We start from the raw sequence: 20,816 nt of genomic DNA, 5'->3' as shown, positions 1-20,816 counted from the left end.
GAATCAAGCCTGAAATTCTGCATTTACACTGCTGCGACTGGCAGAATCACTTGCTCCATGGGTAAAAAAGGTGCATTTCCAATCAATTTAGCTCAGTGCAATTAGCGTAACATGGTTTAAAAAAACCAACACTTGGGCAGTGTCCACACACACCTTCACAAAGGTGTTTACCGCCTCAAGTGAACTGGTAATTCACTTGAGATGAAGAGCTTTAAGCTTCACTCAACTCAGTTGTCAAACACACCTTTTTACCCCATAGGGAGGATCCTGGGAATCTTGGCCTAAGTCTTCTAAAGAGGGTGCATGTGGGTTTGAAAATTTGGGCAACACCCGGCCAGACAAATACAGGATATATATTGATGAGAACTAGGTAGCTAAATAAAGTTATGTCCTCCAGGCCTAGGAAACCACAACGCGACGTTACTGTCTGTCACAGGCACAGCCAGCATGAGTATCACCAAAAGATGTGGTCAGAGATATTTGGATAATGTGGCAGATAAAAAACAATCCCACAACCAGGAAACATGTGTCTGGGGCCACCGCAGATGGCACGGAGGACATCTCACCATGCTCAGGGGACAAAGGCTATGAAGTTATGATATGTGCTGAGCAAAGATACAACATCTTCAGTCTGATGGAGATGGCTGAAGCAGGGTAGCCCTTTGCTCTCCTAGCAAGGACCAGGTATGAGATTGTTGCAAAGGGACAAGCACCTGATTAGAGCCAGATCCATTTTGGAATAGAGGATTTGCCAAGCCAGATCAGAGCTTTGGACCAGCAAGGCCAGTATCCTGTCCCTAGCAGTCGCCAATTCCTGATGCCAGAGGAAGGCAAAAAACCCAAAACAAAGCAAAACACCCACTGAACTGAAAACCAGCACCAAGACGCTCTTAAGGCCAGGTCTACACTACAGACTTCTCCATGTCACTCGGGGGCATGAAGAGCCTCAGGCTATGTCTATACTAGGAGTGCTTTACCTGCATACTATCCTTACAGTCCCATGACATTCTCTTTATTTTTTATATTTTTCCACTGGGGGATGGGGGAATTTGTGTTACTTCATTTTATCCTGCCCCTGGGGGTGAGCCCACCCTGCACTCACCCCACAGCAGTAGCTCCTGTCCCTGGGGCCAGCTCCCCATGCTGGGTGTTGAGACCTGGTGCACAGGGTCACCCCTCTCTCAGGACACATCTGAGTGAGCGGCGCTGTGGCTCTGTGCACCAGGTCGCAAAGCCAGAATGGGGAGATGGGCCCAGCCCAGTGGGACAGGAGCAGCACCAGATGCCACGGTGGGGTGAGTGTCTCATTTTATGTTATTTTATGCGTTCTTTTGAGTTTTATTTCGAGTTATTTTGGATTTGCAAAAAACACGGGGCTCTCATTATACTGGCAAAGCACCTCTCGTGAGGACACAGCTAGATCGGTGGGACCTGGATTGTAAAGCCACCCGCCACGAACCCACTGCATCTGCACAAGGGGAGTCTGCCGGAACAGCTACGTCACTCCGGATGACACCTCATCACACCCCTGGCTGACAAGCTATGTTGGCTGAAGCTCGTAGTGTAGATCTGGCCTTGGTCAGGCAGCGAGTGAAGCACAAGGCAGCGAGCGTTTGTGATATGGGCCAGGGGCAGTCTTCACTCCTTTCTCCTGCAGACTGTACACTCAGTGCAGCAGGGACTGCATCTTTAGATGGGCCTAGAAAGAGCCTAGTACTGTCTAAATAATATATAATAATAAAGATCACTGATCGCTTCTGAGTGGCAAGGCCCGTTATATTTGCCAGGGAGAATAGCTAATTAGACTACTTTGGATTCCCAAAGGCTTTGAACTGAGGGTTGCAGTTTTACCCCTTTTATATTTTTTGAAGGGTTTCCATTTGTTTCCTTTAGCCTGCGATCAATGATCCCGCCTCCCTCGCCCTCACAGATTTGATTCACCCGGCCTCCCAAACGGTCTCTTGGAAAGGGAGCCCAGAATGAATCCAACTACATTTCAAGTGTGTGTTTGCAGTGGAAGGGGCGTGACATGGGACTAAAACTTTTTCCCAGAAACACCAGCCAATCAACCAACCAACTAGCCAACTGGCAACATGTAGAGGTTCACATCAGCATCGTTCATGTCTACGTGCAATTACACCAACTCGCCAGAAGAGGGCTTCTGTCTCTATGGCAGCCTTGTGATGGTTCTAGGAATGTCTTCTGATTTGAGTTTAACTTGGTAAACATTTCATTATGAGTTACTCTGGGTTTCCAGGTTTTCTTGACTCTTACAGGCCCTTTTATTCTGCTGCCTATCCTTCAGACTTGGGGACAGCATGACTGCATATAAGACAGGTGTCTGGCAAGGCTACGTGCTTATATGTCATAGCTTGCTCCTTGCCCAGGTATCTGAAACCAGGATTTGACTTTGGTAGCAATCTCTCTCCTCTGTCATCTTTTTTCGCCATCATGAAGGGCCAATTTCCCAGTAGAGTTTTTAAGGTTTTAGGGCCACCTCCTACCCTTGAGCTGAGTAAATGAGAGCCGCAAAAATGAGTAAAGAATTCACCGGATGACACACAATCAGAATTTCAAGCCACTAAACATGAAACAAGAATCAAACACGATTTTTTAAAAAGGAAACTGTCAGCTCAATTGGGCCCCAAATTTAAGTGTTGTAAAAACAAATGTGCACAGTCATTTCAACACATTTCTTTCCAATTCTTTCTTTTTAAATCCCACTGAAAGCAATGTTTTTAAAAATAAACATTCCTCTGCAGTCTTTCCGAACATTGCAGCATTGGAATAGTGCATGGAATTGCTAAAGGGAAACTGACGAGAAACTGGCTGAGGGTGGGAGGAGGGCGATAGTGGAATTGATCAGTTTACAGTCATGGCCAAGGGAACAAAAAGAAACCAAAAATTACTGAAAAGTAAAGTAGCTGATTAACATTCTTTCATGTTTAATAACCCAAGATATTAACTGTAACATTGGTGAGGAGATTAGATGTTTAAAATCTTTTGATTTGACTTGACAGGATTCCTATACGCCACTGAATCATGTAGCTTTCCCCTATATGGCACTAACTAGACAATCCTGTATGGAAGAGATCTGAACAGAAAATGAGAACTTCTGCAGCACCTTTAGACCATAGTAGTTAGTTTAATGGAAACAACCTGAAGATAAGGGTGCCCATTTTAATAGTGAGGTAATTAACCCTCGGAACAGTTACACCCACTCCATCACATGAAGATTTTAAATGGAGATTGGATGTCTGTCTATAGGATATACTCCAAACTCAACCACAAATGATGGGCTCGATACAAGAATCGCTGGGTGAAGTTCTACGGCCTATGTTCTGCACGAGGTCAGCCTAGTTGATCAGAGTGGTCCCTTCCGCTCTTAAAATCTATGAATGATATATAATCCTAGGACAGAATTCTATTTGTTCTGTGGGTCAAAACAACCTCCCGGAGGGAATTTCAATGTTGATCGGGTTTTGGAGGCATTTCTATAACACTCTGTTGGTTTTATCCCTGTTCAGTTCGACAGGGACTCTTCCACAAAGGAAGAGGAAGAGGTTTTGCACACACAGCTGCTGGCACAAAACAGCAGTGACGCGGCAGCGCTAGAAGCAATGGAACAGGCTGGCAGCAGAGGGTCGGGTGGGTTTGCACTGGCACAGTTAGCCTGTGCTGCTGTGGCCTCACTGCTATTTTTAGTGAGCTGCCTCAGTCAAAGCTAGTTCGGGTACGTCCACATAGGCTGCAGTCACCCCTGTGATTGCAGGGTAGGCACCCCCCTCACAGGGGTTGGTCCTGCTTTGAGCAGGAGGTTGGACTAGCTGACCTCCTGAGGTCTCTTCCAACCTTAATCTTCTATGATCGCCAGCGCCCAACACCTTTCAGCACAAACCGGGTCTGTCCCTCAGTCAGGGGCGGCTCTATGTATTTTGCCGCCCCAAGCATGGCAGGCAGGCGGCTTTTGGCAACGCGCCTGCGGGAGGTCCGCTGGTAACGCGGATAGGGCAGCATGCCTGCGGGAGGTCCGCCAGTCCTGCGGCTTCGGTGTACCCACCGCCGAATTACCGCCGAAGCTGCGGGACCAGCGGACCTCCCGCAGGCATGCCGCCGAAGGCTCCCTGACTGCCGCCCCCCCAGCGACCAGCAGGTCACCCCCCGCGGCTTGCTGCCCCAGGCACGCGCTTGGTGCGCTGGTGCCTGGAGCTGCCCCTGCCCTCAGTACTCCTGCCGTCCTGTGACCAAATCCTGCCCTGAATACATCCGGGCTGCCCCTAAGAGGAGCAGAGCTTGTCCTCTAGAATTCAAGCCCCCTGTCGCCAAGATCCCACACGTGGCTCAGAATCCAAGTGTAAGAGCAGTTGAGGCCAAGAATCTTCCCAGGATATTTACCACCTGGGGATGTATGTGAATCTGCAGCAGCACTTTTACCTCCCCAAATGCATTTGAGGACAAAAATCTGCAAGCCCAATCCCTGCTCAGCCTAGCCCTGCCGCCTGCAGGTGTGCATAGGACTCGTGGGGAGGGGGAAACACCCCACAACATCTTCTCCAGCTCGTCGCATTAGAGAACAATCCTGCTAAGAGGAAGAAACCTAAGATCATGCCCAGTCTTCCCTGGGAATGTTGGATGGCCTCAGAAGCCTTGTTAGGGGCTGATACCAGGGCTGAGACAGGGTTGTAGGGCCAGATCCTTTTTGACCCCCATTGAGAGCTGTGCCTGCTGACAGAGCGCCCGGGGTGCACTCGTGGTCACATGTGCAATTCTTTTCAGAGGCACTTTGAGCAACTAGGACAGAAGGTGCCATGGGGTGCAAAGCAGCAGCCCTATTGAGACTGCTTCAGAGGGCAGCCGAGCGATCAGACATGAGACAGTGACTTGCTTCGCCAAGGACGAGAGAATCAGTCGACCACGCGGCTGGGGGAGGCTTCACCGAGGCCTGCAGCGGTGGGTTGCTCCTCACTCTCAACTGCGTGGCTCTATGATCCATCTGTTTCTCTACCTGCCTATCAATCCAGGCGCTGCCAATAGACACTGCCATTCTACAGTTCCTCTGTGGTTTCACACGCCGCTAAGCAAAATGAATCCCAGACTGATACGGCCAGAGCCCTATCTCTCCTGCCCCTGCCGAACTAGCCAAAGTTAACACACAGCCCTTCGGCAGGCATGGATTCCACATTCACAACAATGCGCCACTTATGCGGACTGAAGCCCCGGCCGTAAAGCCGTTTAAATTTGCCCAGGCTCCTTGCCAAGTGAAAAGAACCGGGGCCAGAGCTCGTTACATTATCACAGTCATGCTCAGTGAGTCACATAAAGGAGCCATTTTTGAAGGAAAGGCTCACTTGTGTCTCCTAAAAACTGCAACATTTGCATCGCGGGGGCCTGAATTAACTGCTGCATTATTGCAGGGAACCAGTATAAATAACTGCCAAACTTCCTGCCCGGGCAGCCTGGCTCAAAGGTCCAGCAGTTTAAAAATAAACAAAGCCAGTGGCGTGTGGAACTGTCCTATTAATAAAGGAAAAAACCCACAAAAACCATGTGCTCAAGGCTACCATGGAAACAGTGTGCTTTCAAGGGACCTGAGAGGAGATGCTGCCCCCTCGCAGGAGGAGGACAGACTTGTGGGTAAGGGGCTGGAGTTGGACCCAAGAAAGCTGGATTTAATTTCTAGCTCAATCTTCCTGTAGGACCTTGGGCAAGTCACTTAGGTCCTTCTGTGCCTCAGTTTCCCATCTGTACAATAGAAGAAGAAGAATACATCCTTTGCCTGTCTTGTCTAGTTAGGTCTAGGGGGACACAGAGGTCTTCCAGGGGGTATGTCAACTCATCTAGATCAGTGTTTGTCAACCTGGGGGTTGTGAATCCCCAGGGGGTCCTGGGACTGGTTTTGGGGGGGGTCACAAGTGCAGGGCCAGAATTAGGGGGGGCAAGCAGGGCAATTGACGGGGGCCCCGTGCCACAGGGGGCCTGGCGAAGCTAAGTTACATGCTTCAGCCCCAGCTGGCGGGGCTCAGGCTTCAGGGGTACAATAGCTTGGAAAGGCTGAGAACCACTGATTTAGATGGTAAGCTCTTAAGGGAAGTGACCGTATCTTCCTATGTGTCCGTACAGCACCCAGCACACCGGGTCCTGGATCTCACTGGAACCTCTAGACACTACCATGATATTAACAAGCATTAGCGAGCTCTAGCCAGTCCTGCAGTCACTTTGGATTTTGTTTTAAAAGCTAATCTAGATGCTAGAGATTGGAGCCTCCAGAGGCTGAAGTCCCGTATGCCCAGGAAGGCCCCAGCACATAACACATGCAGTCTGCTCCCTGGGGGGGCACCTGCTGGGGGGGGGCATTTTGGATGAAAATGGCCAGTTTATGCAACTAGCTCTCCTTGCACATGCAGTTGGTGGATTTGTTTGCATGGTGGCAACAGACAGATGAGCACAGCAGGACACGGTTTAGGCATAGGTCAGTCCAACATTTTACTGATCGGACATTTGAAAAAGTTGTGTGTTTTGTTTTAAAGGGACACTCTCTAAGCAACTGGTCGCACTCAGTACTGTAGTGTCTGGTGATACAAGACAAAAACCAGCTTGAAAAAAAAATTACCTTCTGCGTTACTGAAAACAGAGAATGAAATGGAAATGGGAAGATTTTCTAAGAATATGCTTATAACCACCTATGCTGGCTGTTTGCTCTTTTACATTTCGCTCAGCTGGGACTGGGCTGGTCTGTTTCACGTCTTGTTTATAGTCAATTTCATTTCTTGCTTCTCAGGTGACTACCACAAACGGATTGTTTCTAAGACCTGGTCTACACCTAAAACTTAGGGCAACCTAGCTATATAGCTCAGGGTTGTGATAAATTTCATGCCCTGTGTGACTTAGGTTGACCTAACCCGAATGTAAGCTCTGCTAGGTTGATGGAAGAATTCTTACATCATCCTAGCTACCCACCTCAAGGGGGTGGATTTATTACATTGATGAAAAACCCCCTTGCGTTGATGTAGAAAGCGTCTACACTACAGTGCTACATGGCAGTTATGCCGCTGGAGTGTAGACAAAGGCTGAGCTTTAGGTCCCAGCTGTGCAGGTGTGTGTGTGGGGTGGGAAGTGGGGGATGTTTACATTTAAAAAATGAGTTACATTTGAAAACAGGCTGGATGGTGCTGGTGAGAGCCGTTCTCCTGCGCAGCTCCTGCTGCCTGGAGCAGCCTCCCCGTATTTTTCTGCCTCACAGACTCTCATCTTTCACTGCCTCTCTCCTCCTTTGCCTGCACCTCAGAAACGCTCCTCTCCCTTTGCTACCCTTGTTTTGCTCTAACACTGTCTCTCTCCCTAGGAAGTGGCTTTTGGGCTGCAGCTTGGCTGAAGGGAGCTACACCGAATGAAACTGCATTTGACCATATTGCCCAGCCTGACGTTTCTGGAGCTCAGCTTGATCCCACTACTCCCAGCGATAGCCCTGCTGGCCCATCCTGCCATCGGTGTATTTATGCTGTGCTTATCACCAGAGTGTCTCAGCACCTGGTCGCCCTGCACCATGCCTCTCTCCCCTTGGAAGTGTGCAGGCCCCACACTGGTGAGCATTTCCTTGTGTGCCTTGCATGGCATGGCTCGGAGGAGTGCTCGGAAACGCAAGGGCCGTGTTATCAGCCCCTTGGCGAACATAAGATGACCACCACTGGGGACCTCTGGAGCTAAGTGCGTGAGCTGCTACAGCTTGAACTAAAGAGCCGTCACTCTCTGCTTAGGCGCTTTAACAACTCATATCTTCTGTGGGTCAGTCCCGCAGGGGACCCGCAGCTCACACTCCCCATGGGGTTCCATTCAATACTCCACACACGCATGCAGACAGGTCTGGCCCCACTTCCTGGGTGGCTTGTGCCATTGGTCTGGGTGTTAGAGGCAGGCAAGTAGGATCCCTTTGTTTACTGGAGATGCTCGCAGCTTCGTCTCACTTCTGAGATGAAAGCCCCTTTTCGGGGAGCTCTGTTACACGGGGTGACTTTAAGGAGCTTCTGCCAATTTCTAATGGCAAACACTGATGCGTTTGGCCAAGTTCGGAGTGGAGTCTCAGGGAGTCTGACCCCTTCTTCCAGCCCACATGTAATACCAGCACAGACCGCATAGACTCACTGGGACTCACACCCCCTTACCAATGTGCAACTTACGAACTGGGCCTGCCGCGTCTGAGCTCATGTCGCTCGCAAACCCAGGGGCCTACGGAGAGCAATGCAGCAAGAAAAGCAATGCCGGCAGGGGAGGAGGGGCAAGGCAGGGCCATCCCCTACTTTCACTTACACCTCCAGGCAGCATTTCAGCGTGTAAATTCAAACTCCTGCACATGTTGAGCGCCCAGCTGGAAGCAGGTCTAAGCTAGTATAAGGGCATGTCTACACTGCAATCAAACACCTATGGCTGGCCTGGGTCAGCTGGCCCAGGCTGTGAGGCTAAAACGAGCAAAGTAGACGTTTGGGGCCTGCACCCTGGGCTCTGGGACCCTCCTCCCGTGTTGGGTCTCATTTGGGCTTCGGCTCCAGCCCAAGCTCAAACGTCTACACTGCAATTTTATAGGCCTTCAGCGTGAATCAGCTGAGCTGGGCCAGCTGTGGGTGTTTTATTGCCGTGCAGACATGCCCTGAGAGTCCAACAAACCGGCCTACACATCGCCTCAGAATTTGGCTCATTCTGATTTTGGAAACCATGCTGCTGGGTTTTCATACATTTTTCCTCTCTCTCTCTCCCTCATTCTTTATTCCCACGTGCATGAAAGCAAGCTCTCCACTGCTAGATCACAAGATCCTACTACCTAGGGATAGACAAAGACCAATTAGGCCATTCCTGCTTCTGCCAATGCACCCTCTGGGCAACAGGTGATCAGGTGTTAAAATGCAGCTATATTCAGTCCCAGTCGAGAATTCTGCCGGCTGCTCATTCGCTGCCCAGAATCAGGATCTTCCAGGTGCACCACAGCTGGTTGTGGTGGAAATGATTGTGATGTCACAAACGGTTGTGCAAACATATTCAGACAGCTTCTGACGCGAAGGTGGAGGGGCTCGGGGGAGGAGACATATTTTTCCCGAAAAAGAAGCATGTTGTGGTTTTTCTTTTGCAATTTTGGACAGTTTCCCACCTTGTTCCCATCATACTGCCCCGGCCAATTGTGCCATATTATACGTACATGTCGAGGAAAAAATTCCTCCCTTTCTGCCGAAGTGAACTTAAGTCTGATGAGTGGTATTGTGGTTAAGTCACTGGGCTGGGACTCAGGAGACCTAGATTCAATGTTTGGCTTAGTCACAGACTCCCTTGACCTTGTGCAATGCCCTCATTTGAATCGCTCTGTGACTCGGTTCTCCAGCTGTAAAACGGGGATAATAATATTTCCTTTCTCCTGTCTTTTGTTTGTTTTGTTTATTTAGCCCATAAGTTCTTCAAGGATATAACTCCCAACACCATGGGGACTTGATTTTGGTTGGAGTCTATGCAGCTCCCTGCACAATGGGGCCCTGATCTCACTTGGGGGTCTGGACAGTGCCTGATGCACTGGGGCCCTGATCTGGGTCAGGGCCTCTAGATGTTACCTAATACACACAATCATCCTGAGTTCAGTTACCCTTATCGGAGCATGTAGAACTGCCCAAGCCACCGGGGATGACCTGATCATTTTCGGTAACTCCAGCCACAAAACACACGATTGCTCAAGATGAGGAATATACAGAGGGAGTGGATGAAAAAAAAAGATCCCGTGGGTTTTTTCAGGGAAATCCCATTTACTGATGAGGGCAAGAGAAATGCCGAAAATACGAGCTAAGCCGTATGGTTTGTCAGCAGGCCCCAGAGCGCTTGCCTCTGCACGCAGGGAAGCGGCACCCACCACTACTACCTCTCCGGAGATGGGAGAGGGGTATACACGAGAGCCCAGCCCTGTAGTGCAGGAAGAATTGGGCTACAGTTAGAAAAGCAGCCTCCGGACTCACCCCACTCCGCCTCCCCCAGCCTTGTTTATTAGTTTTAAACGAGCTCCGTGAGAAAGAAGGGTGGTGATGAAAACACTTCTATTTTGTCTACCGTGAATATACAGAAGGCTCTTTAACCAGCGGCTTAAAGATTTAAATGATACTCCGGCAGGTTAAATAGAAGTCTCTGAAGCCAAGTCTTTGGCTGGGGCTGTGAAAAATCACTTCCTCTTGTCAACTGGCCCTTTCTCAAAGCCAGGACTGTGCAAAGTTTCTGTCTCTTCTTGCTAGGCTGCAGCTTAGTGTGAAACTCCTGAGCCCGCACGACTCCACTTAAAGTGGCAACAAAGATCAACAGCAGGGGAGGGCAGGCAGTGTGCTGAGGGGGGGGGGTCTGTTTGCTGGGGCATCATGGAACCAGCACACGGAGGGAGCGGGGAGGAGAGGCATCACTGCCTCCTGTCGGAGGATAAAGAGCAGAATGTCTGGATTGCAGAGCTAGCCCCAAATCCCCCCTTGTCAGCTGGCCATACCTTGGAAACTTGCCGTCGCTCAGCTACTGCCGGGGCTCAGTTTAACCTCCCATGAAATGTGAATTTCTTGGCTGAAAAGAAAGTGAAAAATATGTCAAGAATGTGTGTTTGGCTTGGCGGCCGGCATGGTGGATCACAGCTTCCAGGCGTCTGAGCCGGGCTTTGACGTGCAGGGAGTGCTCTCCGTCCGCAGCGAGGTACGCCGTGCTGCTGGACGTGCGGAGAGCGGGGCTCCCACGGGACTAATGTACAGACAGCCTGCACCACCGCCTTTGAATGACTCAAGTGAGCCGGTTTCAAGTGCAAGCTCCGGGTAGTGGGCCAGAGACACTGGACTTTCCCAGGAGCTGCCAGCAAGTCACCAGCTGCAAAAACTTAAAAGCCCTTCCACTCGGCTTGTCAGTTTTGTGGCTTTAGCTGGACCTTTGCCAAACAACAACAGTACTCAGCACTGACAAAGCATATTCTCAAAGCACTGGGCAAGAGTTAACTAATTCATCCCTGCAACACTCTCGGAGGCACCATAGGCATGGAGCATGATCCCCGTTCCAAAGGTGGGGAAACTGAGGCACAGGTAAGCAAAGGGGCTTGCTCCACATCTCAGTGGTAGAAGCAGGAATAGGACCCAGGAGTCCTGTCTCTCATTCTCTGCTCCCATGCTGTTGATGGCAGTGTTGCAGAAATCCCACAGGCCAGATTCTGATCTCAGCTGCATTGGCGTAAATCTGGAGTAACTCTGTTGAGCTGCTCCAGGTTTTCACTCCTGGTACTGAGATCAAAATACAGCTTCTCTTTCTTTATGAGAGTAATGTGATCGTCTCAGGGCCCGAGGGATTAAAAACCGGTGCATCGCTGCCAAGAGGTTGGAAATAGATGAGCCAGAGGGAGACTCAGTAGGAAAAAGTGAGGTTCAAGATGGAATAAAGGCTTAAAAATTAGATGAAAGGAGAGCAGCCCAGACCATATCTTTCCCATGGCAGCAGCCAATCTGCTGTAGGTGTGCTAAGGAGCCCCTGGCCCCTGAAGGAAACTTCTTACAGACCCGTTTGCTCATTTCTGTGGCACAGCAACACATGGGTGTAGGGCAGGCTGACCTGTGGGCTCCGGGGTTCCCTTTCCAGGATCCAAGATCTTACAATGTGCGACGAATGGGTCCCGACTTCAGAGGTCCCATAAAAGCTAAGAAACTCTCCACAATCATCTCCTTCCTGGGGTTAGGAAGAGCCCCAAAAGAGCCCCCCCAGCCCAGTACCTTGCCCTGGGTTATTCTGCCTTCTCAGCAACCTGGGTTAACCAAAGCCAGCCACCTTCCAGGTCCAGATCAGAGCTGCTTGCAGCCTCAGTTTTCCTTTCCCCCTCTTGTAGGCCCCATGTTAGTTTCACCTCAGAGACAAGGAGGGCAGGAGGTGTGACTCCCTCCTGAGTCCATTGACGCCACTCCAGAGAGGGTCAGGAGAAGCCCCATCTCAGGGCGCTAAATTTGCTGCCTTCCCAGAACTCCCTGCTGCTGCTGGATTGGGGAGAAAGAAGCTTAGTTTGCGCCCCAGACTAGAATCCATCCAGCATCGTCCCGCCAGCCATGCACCCACCCTGTGTGCCAGCTGAAGTCCACTAAACTCACTTCTTCAGCTGAGTTTCCCCTCGGAAACTTCTGCAAACAACCAACACCCCACCCCCAGTCACACGAGCAAAAAACCAAACCTGTGAAAATCAATCAAGCCGTTTCTCCTACAGGCGGGGAAGGAAAAAAGTGATAGAGATTGTTACTGTTATTTTGGTAGGTGGCGCTTGATAGACGGACAGAGGGGTGGTGTATATGGGGATGAAAAGGTAGACAGACAGAAGAGTGGTGTGTATGGGGATAGATGGAGGTACAGAGGGGTGTGTATGGGGATAGACAGCTATAGGGGTGCCTACGGGGATGGAAAGAGAAAAAGAGAGATACAAAGACAATGCAGTGTGATGGGGAGAACTTTAACTCCAAAAGCTGCATGTTGACTTTGATCAACAGAAGGGAGAAGGTTTCCCTTCTTGTGTTTTGCTATTTTTTCAAATAAAACACCAACTACGTCTTGTTTCTAGCCTCGCCCCCACCATGGGTGATCCATATTCCTGATCGACTCCTGCAAGATGCTGATTTCAAAGAGGATTTTCAACCCAGCAGTTTTCAATCCAGCTCTGACCAGGCCCATGTCCTCCAGCGGCTGGAGCTCAAGCATTTCCCTGAGCCAGGCCAGCTCTCCATTAGCTGGTGAGTTTAGTGTGTCACAGGGCGGGTGGTTCAGCTCTTGGTGGACATGTGCAGCTGGAGCTGACACAAACACACACGTGTACTTCGTGGGGAGATCAGAGCCCAGCTGTGCAGACACTCTTCACATCTACTGCATGGCATTAGCAAGTTCCTTTTTGAGCCCCACATCTCAAGCATTTCTCCTTCTCTCCCAGGTGTGTTTTCCTTCATGGGGCCCTTCTGCAGTGACATTCTAGCCACCACCGCTGCCGTGGGGGCTGGACAACAGGGCTGATCATGGAATTCAAATCTCCCACAGGGCAATGAAGAACTTTAGTCCTCAGAACAACCCCTCAGGCCTTTATTTCTAAATTCTTTATACTGAAAACAGTGGGAACTCCAACAACAGGGGACTGGACCATCTGTACGATCAGTACTGAGTCCCACTGTTAACTGTGGACAGAAATTAGACTACAACCACCACTTGAAGGCTGTGTAGACCCCTGAATTACAAGACCTCCACCAGCTGGGCTCCTGTCATTCAGAGACCCATAGAAAAAATTGGGTTGGAAGAGGCCTCTTCTGGATCATCCAGTCCCATCCTCCTTGCATGGTGGAGGAGATACTGTTGTCAACTTGCAGCCAGACTCTCTCATGCTGTGATCTTACCAGACCTCAGAAGCTAAGCAGGTCTGGCCAGTATTTGGATGGAAGTCTTGACCATAAAGAAGAACCCAGGCTGCTGAGGGAAGTTAGTGATTCAACAGGTAGCAGTCTACTTCCAAAGACAGTACAAAGTCAATGCCTGGTTCAGTGCCAACAGGCACTGCACTGCTACAGATGCTGTCTTTAGATGAGACGGGAAACCATGATCCCCAGTAAATATCCAATGGTATGTTTCAAAGGAGTGGAGGTGTTAACTGTGGTGTCCTGGCTCAATCCCCATTTGGGTAATTCCAGTTTAGCTACTGACATTCCTTTTTAATTTCAATTCAGTACAGGCTTATTCTTCATTTCTTGTCTTGCATGGGAAGGTAGCATTGTTGCGTGCTGTTAAACAGCCACCACATACCACCCCAGAACTGGCTGCATTTCAGTGGTGGATGAAGCAATTCCAGTGTACACTAGCTTGCAAAGCCCCTTGGAATTAGTTGGGAAGAAAGCCGCCATTCAAAAGGCAAGGTGGTTTTATACAATCATTCCCGAGAGACCGAGGAACTTCTCTAGCTCTAAATTTCTCCTGCAAAGAGTTAACAGGCATTTGTTTTCCCCAGAAGTTTAATAATCGCATGGTCAAACCAGAAACGTTTCTTAATCCCTTTCTGCTATTAACCCATTTCCTGGTCAAATAAGTAAAAAGCAGAATGGGAGAATCTGGCCTCTGCGTCACCCTTTGGAAAGTGGAGTTCAGAGAAAGCCCAGCCTGGGACCAACAAAAACAAGCATAGCGTTTAACAATTAGAGCTTTGATAATTCCTTTCTCCTGCCTCCAGGCAGAGAAGCAAAGGGCTTCTCCTGGGTAGTATATTTCAAAACTACCCTCTCCCACTACCGCTGCCTCCCTGTGCAATGGACGGGGGAGAAACACTTCAGAGCCCCCGGTAGATATAGACTGTAACTACCACAGTTTCCAAATTACCACCGGTGGGGGTGGGACATGCGCCCCAGTCTGGTAATGTACCCAAAACGGATTGCGTTGAGAAAGCAAGACAGGTTCTCTAAGCCAGGCAGTGCTGAGCTCTGGCTGAGAACTAGTAAGCAATTGTACATTGTGGGAATCATCTGGGAAGGAGAAAATAAATGATAAAGGCCGTATAATTGGACCCCGTCTCTCGCTGGGAAGGGATAGAAATAACATGGCTGCTTTGGACCGGCACTAGGGATGGGTGGCTCACTGGCTGTACACAACACCAATGGAGCCGAGCCTCACTCCTAAAGCGTGAACAGAACCATTTGAGGAGGTCTGAAACAGGCGTTTCATGGTTTGTTTGGTTTTTTGCTTGGGCTGCTTCTGACCACTCCTGGGAGCAGAAGGGCTGTTCCCAGGGGATTCTTGCTAGTGACGGTTGGTCACTTCTTGCTAGTGATGGTCCTGGCTTATAACATGTTTGGAATCAAAATTTGCACTTTTGGGTGATCAGTCCTATGTGGATAATCACCCAAACATTCTGAGCGTTGCTCCTCGGTCCAGCTCGTGCGATCTTCGTGAGAGAGGCACCGGCCCGGTAGAATGAGCCCAGATTGTGGCTTTAGCTGTACTTTCTAGGACAAGCCATGATTTTCACGGAACGAGAGGGAGGTTGTCGGTAATGTTGGACACGGGAGGAAGATATGGAATGTGGCTCCCACCAACTCTAAAAGTTACCCATCCAGATGTCCACTTTAAAACGATTGCACTGCTCAAGGTGACTTGGAAAGGCAAATCCTATAATTCCCATAATTTACTTTTGGGACAGCTCAGAGTCAAATAGCCCATCTGGCTGATAAGTAAAATGAGGGAGGTTTTTAGATTCTTTCTTGCCCGTGGTAGCAATCAGAAATACATTTGAAATCTGCTGAGTGGGCATATGCCGGGCCAGGAACCATTGGGATGGACTGGCACAAAACAAATGAGAACTAACTTTAACTGGCCAAGGTGGAAGAGGTCAACTTCATACCAATTCCCTTGAAGTCAATGGCAGTCACACTGGGGATGGACGACTCGGTCCATGGCTTGGAGTATGGAGTTCTGCACATGGCCATCAATTGCATCTCCTCGTTCCAGAGGCACTACATTTTGTTTAGTCCCCAGTACACATTCATGTGGATGAATATCACACTTAGAAGAGATGTGGTGCTCATGAAAGGAGGCAGACTGGACTGCACAGAATAGGAACAACGCAGTAATGGAGGGAAGACCATTTTGGGGGAGGGTCTCACTTGCTAGTGGGACACAAGCCAATATCACAACAGCCATCATCACGGCCAGTGCTCTTTGCTGCAGATCCTGGGAATGAAACCCACCTCCACACCCAGGCTTTCCTGCGGGCAGTGCCCTGACGGGTGTTCTTGCATATTTGTCCCAACAGAAAAACAAAATGAAAGGACCAAGCCTGCTTCTTGTCAGCAGGGAAGGGAGAGAGGAATAGTGCTGCTGGTTTTTACTCGCGGGAGGTGCTCAGATATTTTAGTGATGGGGGCCACAAAGGGACCTAGATGAATGGATGGAATGAGCCATGGAAACTGACTGACCAGGAGCTAATGCCCATCAGCAGGAGAGCATGTGGGAAACTTGTGCTGCTTCTTCCCGTGTCCGGTGGATCAGAGATGGGACATGCTGCAGAATTTAGGCCCATCCCAGAGCTGGGGAAGTGACATATCCAGGGATGTCCCATTATAAAGAGAGGGGCTGGATTTGATTCTGAATTCAGATTTCAAACACTCCTGAAGTTTGGGGTTGTTCAGGTCCAGGATCTGGTTGCGGTCCATTTCATAGTGCATAAACAGAAGACTTCACTTTCAGGGCTGTTGATCTGGCACCTTTTCAACTGCATTAAATAATTAAAATTGTACAAAAATGGCATCTACCCCCCCCCCACAGCCTGCAGTGGTTTTAATCTCCTATGTGAATCAGAGGGCCTGGGATTGACAGCAGCATCTTTGTGGGATTGTAATAAAGAATGACTTATTTTGACACTTATTTAAGAAATATTAATCTTTCATTTTGCTTCTAAATGCTTCTGTTTGCTAAGGAACTATCTGTTACCTGAGTGTTCCGATAAATCTTCTAAGGTAAAATTATATGTTAGATGCTGCCAGAAGGGTACATTTAAGAATGCTTCCCAAATTATCAACTGCATTAATCTTAATTACTTTGGTAAAAGTAGAGTCTGGCATTAGGGCGAACTAAATTGAACGGGTGTTTGTTTGTCTTTATCATATCGCATATTTGAGATCATTTAACAGAACGGAGATAAAAGGAACACGGGGCAAGAAGGCAGTGAGCAGGCTTCCTAATGAAAACGATGGTTTACAAAGGACAAAGAACAGGCAGAGAGGGACAGAGGAACCCCTGGGGTTCGCAAAGCAGCGGACTTGCCACTGAGTCAGCGCCGTTCGCAAGAGCGATATACAAGCAGCTCAGTATAGAACCGGGATGTACGTTTTCCACTGCAGCATTGTAAAAAAAAAAAATTTAACTCCTTAATTACAATCTCCAATGATTATAGGATTAAAGAGGAAGCTTCATCTCCTGGCTTCCTGATGGCAAGTCTGCTTTGGTGACAACTATGAAGATGGTCTGACCCCATTTCTTGTGAGGGTCTCAAAGTGCTCTACACACAATAATGACACAGGCTTCCTAACCTTCCCGCCTGTTTGGGATGCATCAATATCCCCATCGATACGTGGGTGAAGCAATGTACAGAGACGTGACATGACTTGCCCACAATCCCCAGATCCCAGGTGCCCTTCTCCCCAGAGCTGAAGCTAAAACCCAGGAGTCCTGGCGCCCAGTCTCCTGCTCTAACTACTAGACTCCACTCCCTCAGCCAAGCTGTCTAGGTTTCCCTGACTGAAAGACAAAGATTGGCTCATTATGTGGAGCCATGAATATTACAGATAATGTCTCATATTTCCATACCCGAAGCCAGTTTTAGGGCCCTGCCGTTGAAAGCCATACATGCCTGCAGGCAGCTCTGAGGCAATTCGATTAGCAATGAAACACTCCAGCTTTTGAGGTAGATCGTGTGTGCCCCTCACAGCCCGCCTGACCTGCCTCTACTGGCTGTGGGTGCAGCGAGCTCACCCAGCAGCAGCTGCCATGACCTGCAATTAGAAAGCAGTGTGGAACCAGATCTTCATTCAGGCTAATTAGACACGTTTGCTGCTGAGCGACCCTCAGTGTCAATAGTAGAGGATAATAAGCAGCGTCCTCTGTTTCCAGGAGCCACCATTTTAAACTCTCTCTCTCACTCACACTCCAGCAAGTGAAGTATCTTCCCAAGTGCCGAAGGCAAGCCAAGAACTGCCTACTTCATATTACAGGGCAACGCCAGGAATTCTAACCCCCTCCACCCTGCTAGAGTTTTCACCGGGTTGCTGCATCACACAAGGATGCTATTGTTTGGCAGGAACAAAGGCATTTTATGTATTTCTATGAATGTCTTCAAAATAACCCCCAGAATTTATACTTGGAAGCAGGTTCCATGCCTGACACTTGCAGAACACGATTCTTCCGCTGACCCTCCGGTAAACATCTCTGCTTAAGTCCCATTGACTACTTGCTTTTTTGGTTCATGGCTTTATGAGACCCACAACTTCAATGAGACTTAAACACATTCTTAAGCATTTTGCTGCAGAGAGATGGACGTAAGCACATGCTAAAATGCTTTGGGGAACTGGGGCTTTGGAGAGACATTAAATATTGCTGATGCTGTGAGGTCTCCTAATCTATCCAGGTCTGTGTCATCTGAGAAGTTTTTTTTTTTTATCATAATGGAGTTAAATGGAACAGGCCAAAGTTTCTAAAGTGGCTTCTAGTTTCTTTGCACTTGCAAAACTCTGGACATGGAAGCAAATACATGCAAATAACTCTCTGGTTATTCTAACCCTATGGGTCTATGATTCTATGAAATCATATGGTTGGATTTGGCTGGGTTTGGGGAGGTGGGTCATGCCACCTGTCTACAGATGTTTGAAGGGACCATGACACCATGAGGGTGAGCAATTATTTGGTATGGCACAAGGAGGAGAGAAAATTAGGAGGCGTGGTATGAAATTAAGAAAGGGAATATTTATGAGGAACATCAGGAACTCATTCCTGATAGGGCGATGTAGGAATGTGTGGAAAAGTCTCCCAAATGAGGGGATGGATGCCCCGCTGCTTGGGATTTTTATTTATAGATCGGGTGTGACAGTGGTAGAAGTGAAAGTGTACCGGGTGTGTGTGTGTAACCCACACACCTCCTGGGTGTGGTGCTCTGTCCCATCTAGTGGCACCGAGACCACTGAGAGAGAGATTAATGAGTCTGCTCTACAGCCTTAGTTAAGTGCTTTTAGCTCATGTGTAGAGGCTCATGCATTTAGCTCCAGAGGTCCCAGGTTCAATCTCGCCCGCCGACAACCGGGGTCTGTCACTGTCCCAGGTGCACTGGGAAACAATGGTGCCCCAGCAGGGAGATAGACTGGATAGCCACATGGGTCTTTCCCATCTCTCACTCCTATGATTCTATGAAGACAGTGACTGTGTATGTATGTACGTCTCTGTAGATCATTACTATGGTGTTGCTTCTTCTTAACATTATGTGACCTCTGGGCCTGATCCAACCCCACTGAAATAAGTGGGAAAGAATCCCATTGCCTTCAATGGGGTTTGAGTTAGGCTCTGTGGGCAAAAAACAACAATTTGACAACAGTTAGGCAACTGGCGTGCTGAGACCACTGCTTGTCACACTGACCAATACTGTCTCATTGTTTCATAAATTCCCAGGCCAGAAGGGACCACCGTGATCATCTAGTCTGACCTCCTGTGTAACACAGGCCACAGAGCTGCCCAAAAATAATACCTGGAGCCGAGCTTTTAGAAAAACATCCCATCTTGATTAAATTGCCAGCGATGGAGAATACACCACAACCTTTGGTAAATTCTTCCCATGCTTAATTACTTTCATTGTTAAAAATTTACACCTTATTTCCAGTCTGAATTTGTCTACCTTCAACTTCCAGCTACCGGATCATGTTAGACCAGCACATCCCTCGCCCGCGCCACTTCCCGCCGCCCCCATTAGCCCGGGACGGCGAACTGCGGCCAGTGGGGGCCGCGATCGGCTGAACCTGCCGCATCAGCAGGTAAATAAACTGGCCCGGCCCGCTAGGGTGCTTACCCTGGCGAGCCGCGTGCCGAACGTTGCCGACCCCTGTGTTAGACCTTCCTCTGCTAGACTAAAGAGCCCGTTATTCAATATTATCCCCCATGTACAGACTTATACACTGGAATCAAATCACCCCTTCACCTTCTCTCCGTTAAACTAAATAGATCGAGCTCCTTGAGTCTATCATGATAAGGCAGGTTTTCCAATCCTTGTATTATCCTCATGACTTTTCTCGGAACCCTCTCCAATGTATCAACATCCTTCATGAATTATAGGAAATGGATGCAGTGTTCCAGCAGCGGTCGCACCAGTGCCCAATAGAGAGGTAAAATAACCTCTCTGATACTCGCCAGTCCCCCGTTCATGCATCCCAAGATCACATTAGCTCTTCTAGTGGTTTCCTCCGCTGTGTCTAGCTGTATTCATTTTGTTGTCTCTCTTCCTCTACTTAGCTTGTAAGCGATGCAGGGCAGGGACTGTGTTTGTCCAGCACCTGGCACAACAGGGTCCGGGTTCACGACCAGGGCTCACAGGCACTATGCTAATACAAATAATAATTAATAATGATCCAAGCCTGAAGGGCAGATTGTGGTAACATACCCCCTAAGTATCATCACAAGGACAACCCAGGTGAATGGATGAGACTTTGGGGCAGGATGGAACCGTTGATCCTTTAACGTAAGGGCTGGAGCTGCACTCAGCCCTTTGATTTCATAGGCAGCTTCCCTTTCCCTTTAATATCATGGTGGGAAAACAACACACGCTAGCTGACCTAAATACAGCTCTCAAGTGAGTCACTGCAGGGTCAGGGGTCAGCAGCGAACTCCTCACTCACCCAGGCTGTTACATTTTCTGATGTCGAGGCGACGGAGGAGATGCAGCCACAGTTTGATAGCGATGCCAAGTGAAGTCATTTGTTTGTGTTGCCGTATTATTAATGACAGCAAACCCAGCTCCGCTCTACAGGGGGGCGGGGGAAGGGGGCCGTAGCTGAAATAGCCAAGGGGCTCAATACGGCACTGGGTTATTTCGTTGTTGTTGTGGTTGCCACCATATCAGCTGCTGTCCCGCTTTCCCGAGACACGGTCTCGTTTTGACACACGCGCCCCTCCGATTATCTCCTGGCCTAAAAAAAGCCAGTGGAATGCTTCCCAGACCAGTATCACATTTCCTTCCTTCTGTCTGCCTGAGTCTGGGTCCGTCCCAGGCTGCCTCCCTCCCTCTCTGGTCCTAGTTTAAG

Source organism: Terrapene carolina, unplaced genomic scaffold (assembly GCF_002925995.2).
Source record: "Terrapene carolina triunguis isolate 2854851 unplaced genomic scaffold, T_m_triunguis-2.0 Scaffold33911, whole genome shotgun sequence".
NCBI lineage: Eukaryota > Metazoa > Chordata > Testudines > Emydidae > Terrapene > Terrapene triunguis.
This window is presented reverse-complemented; position numbering follows the sequence as displayed.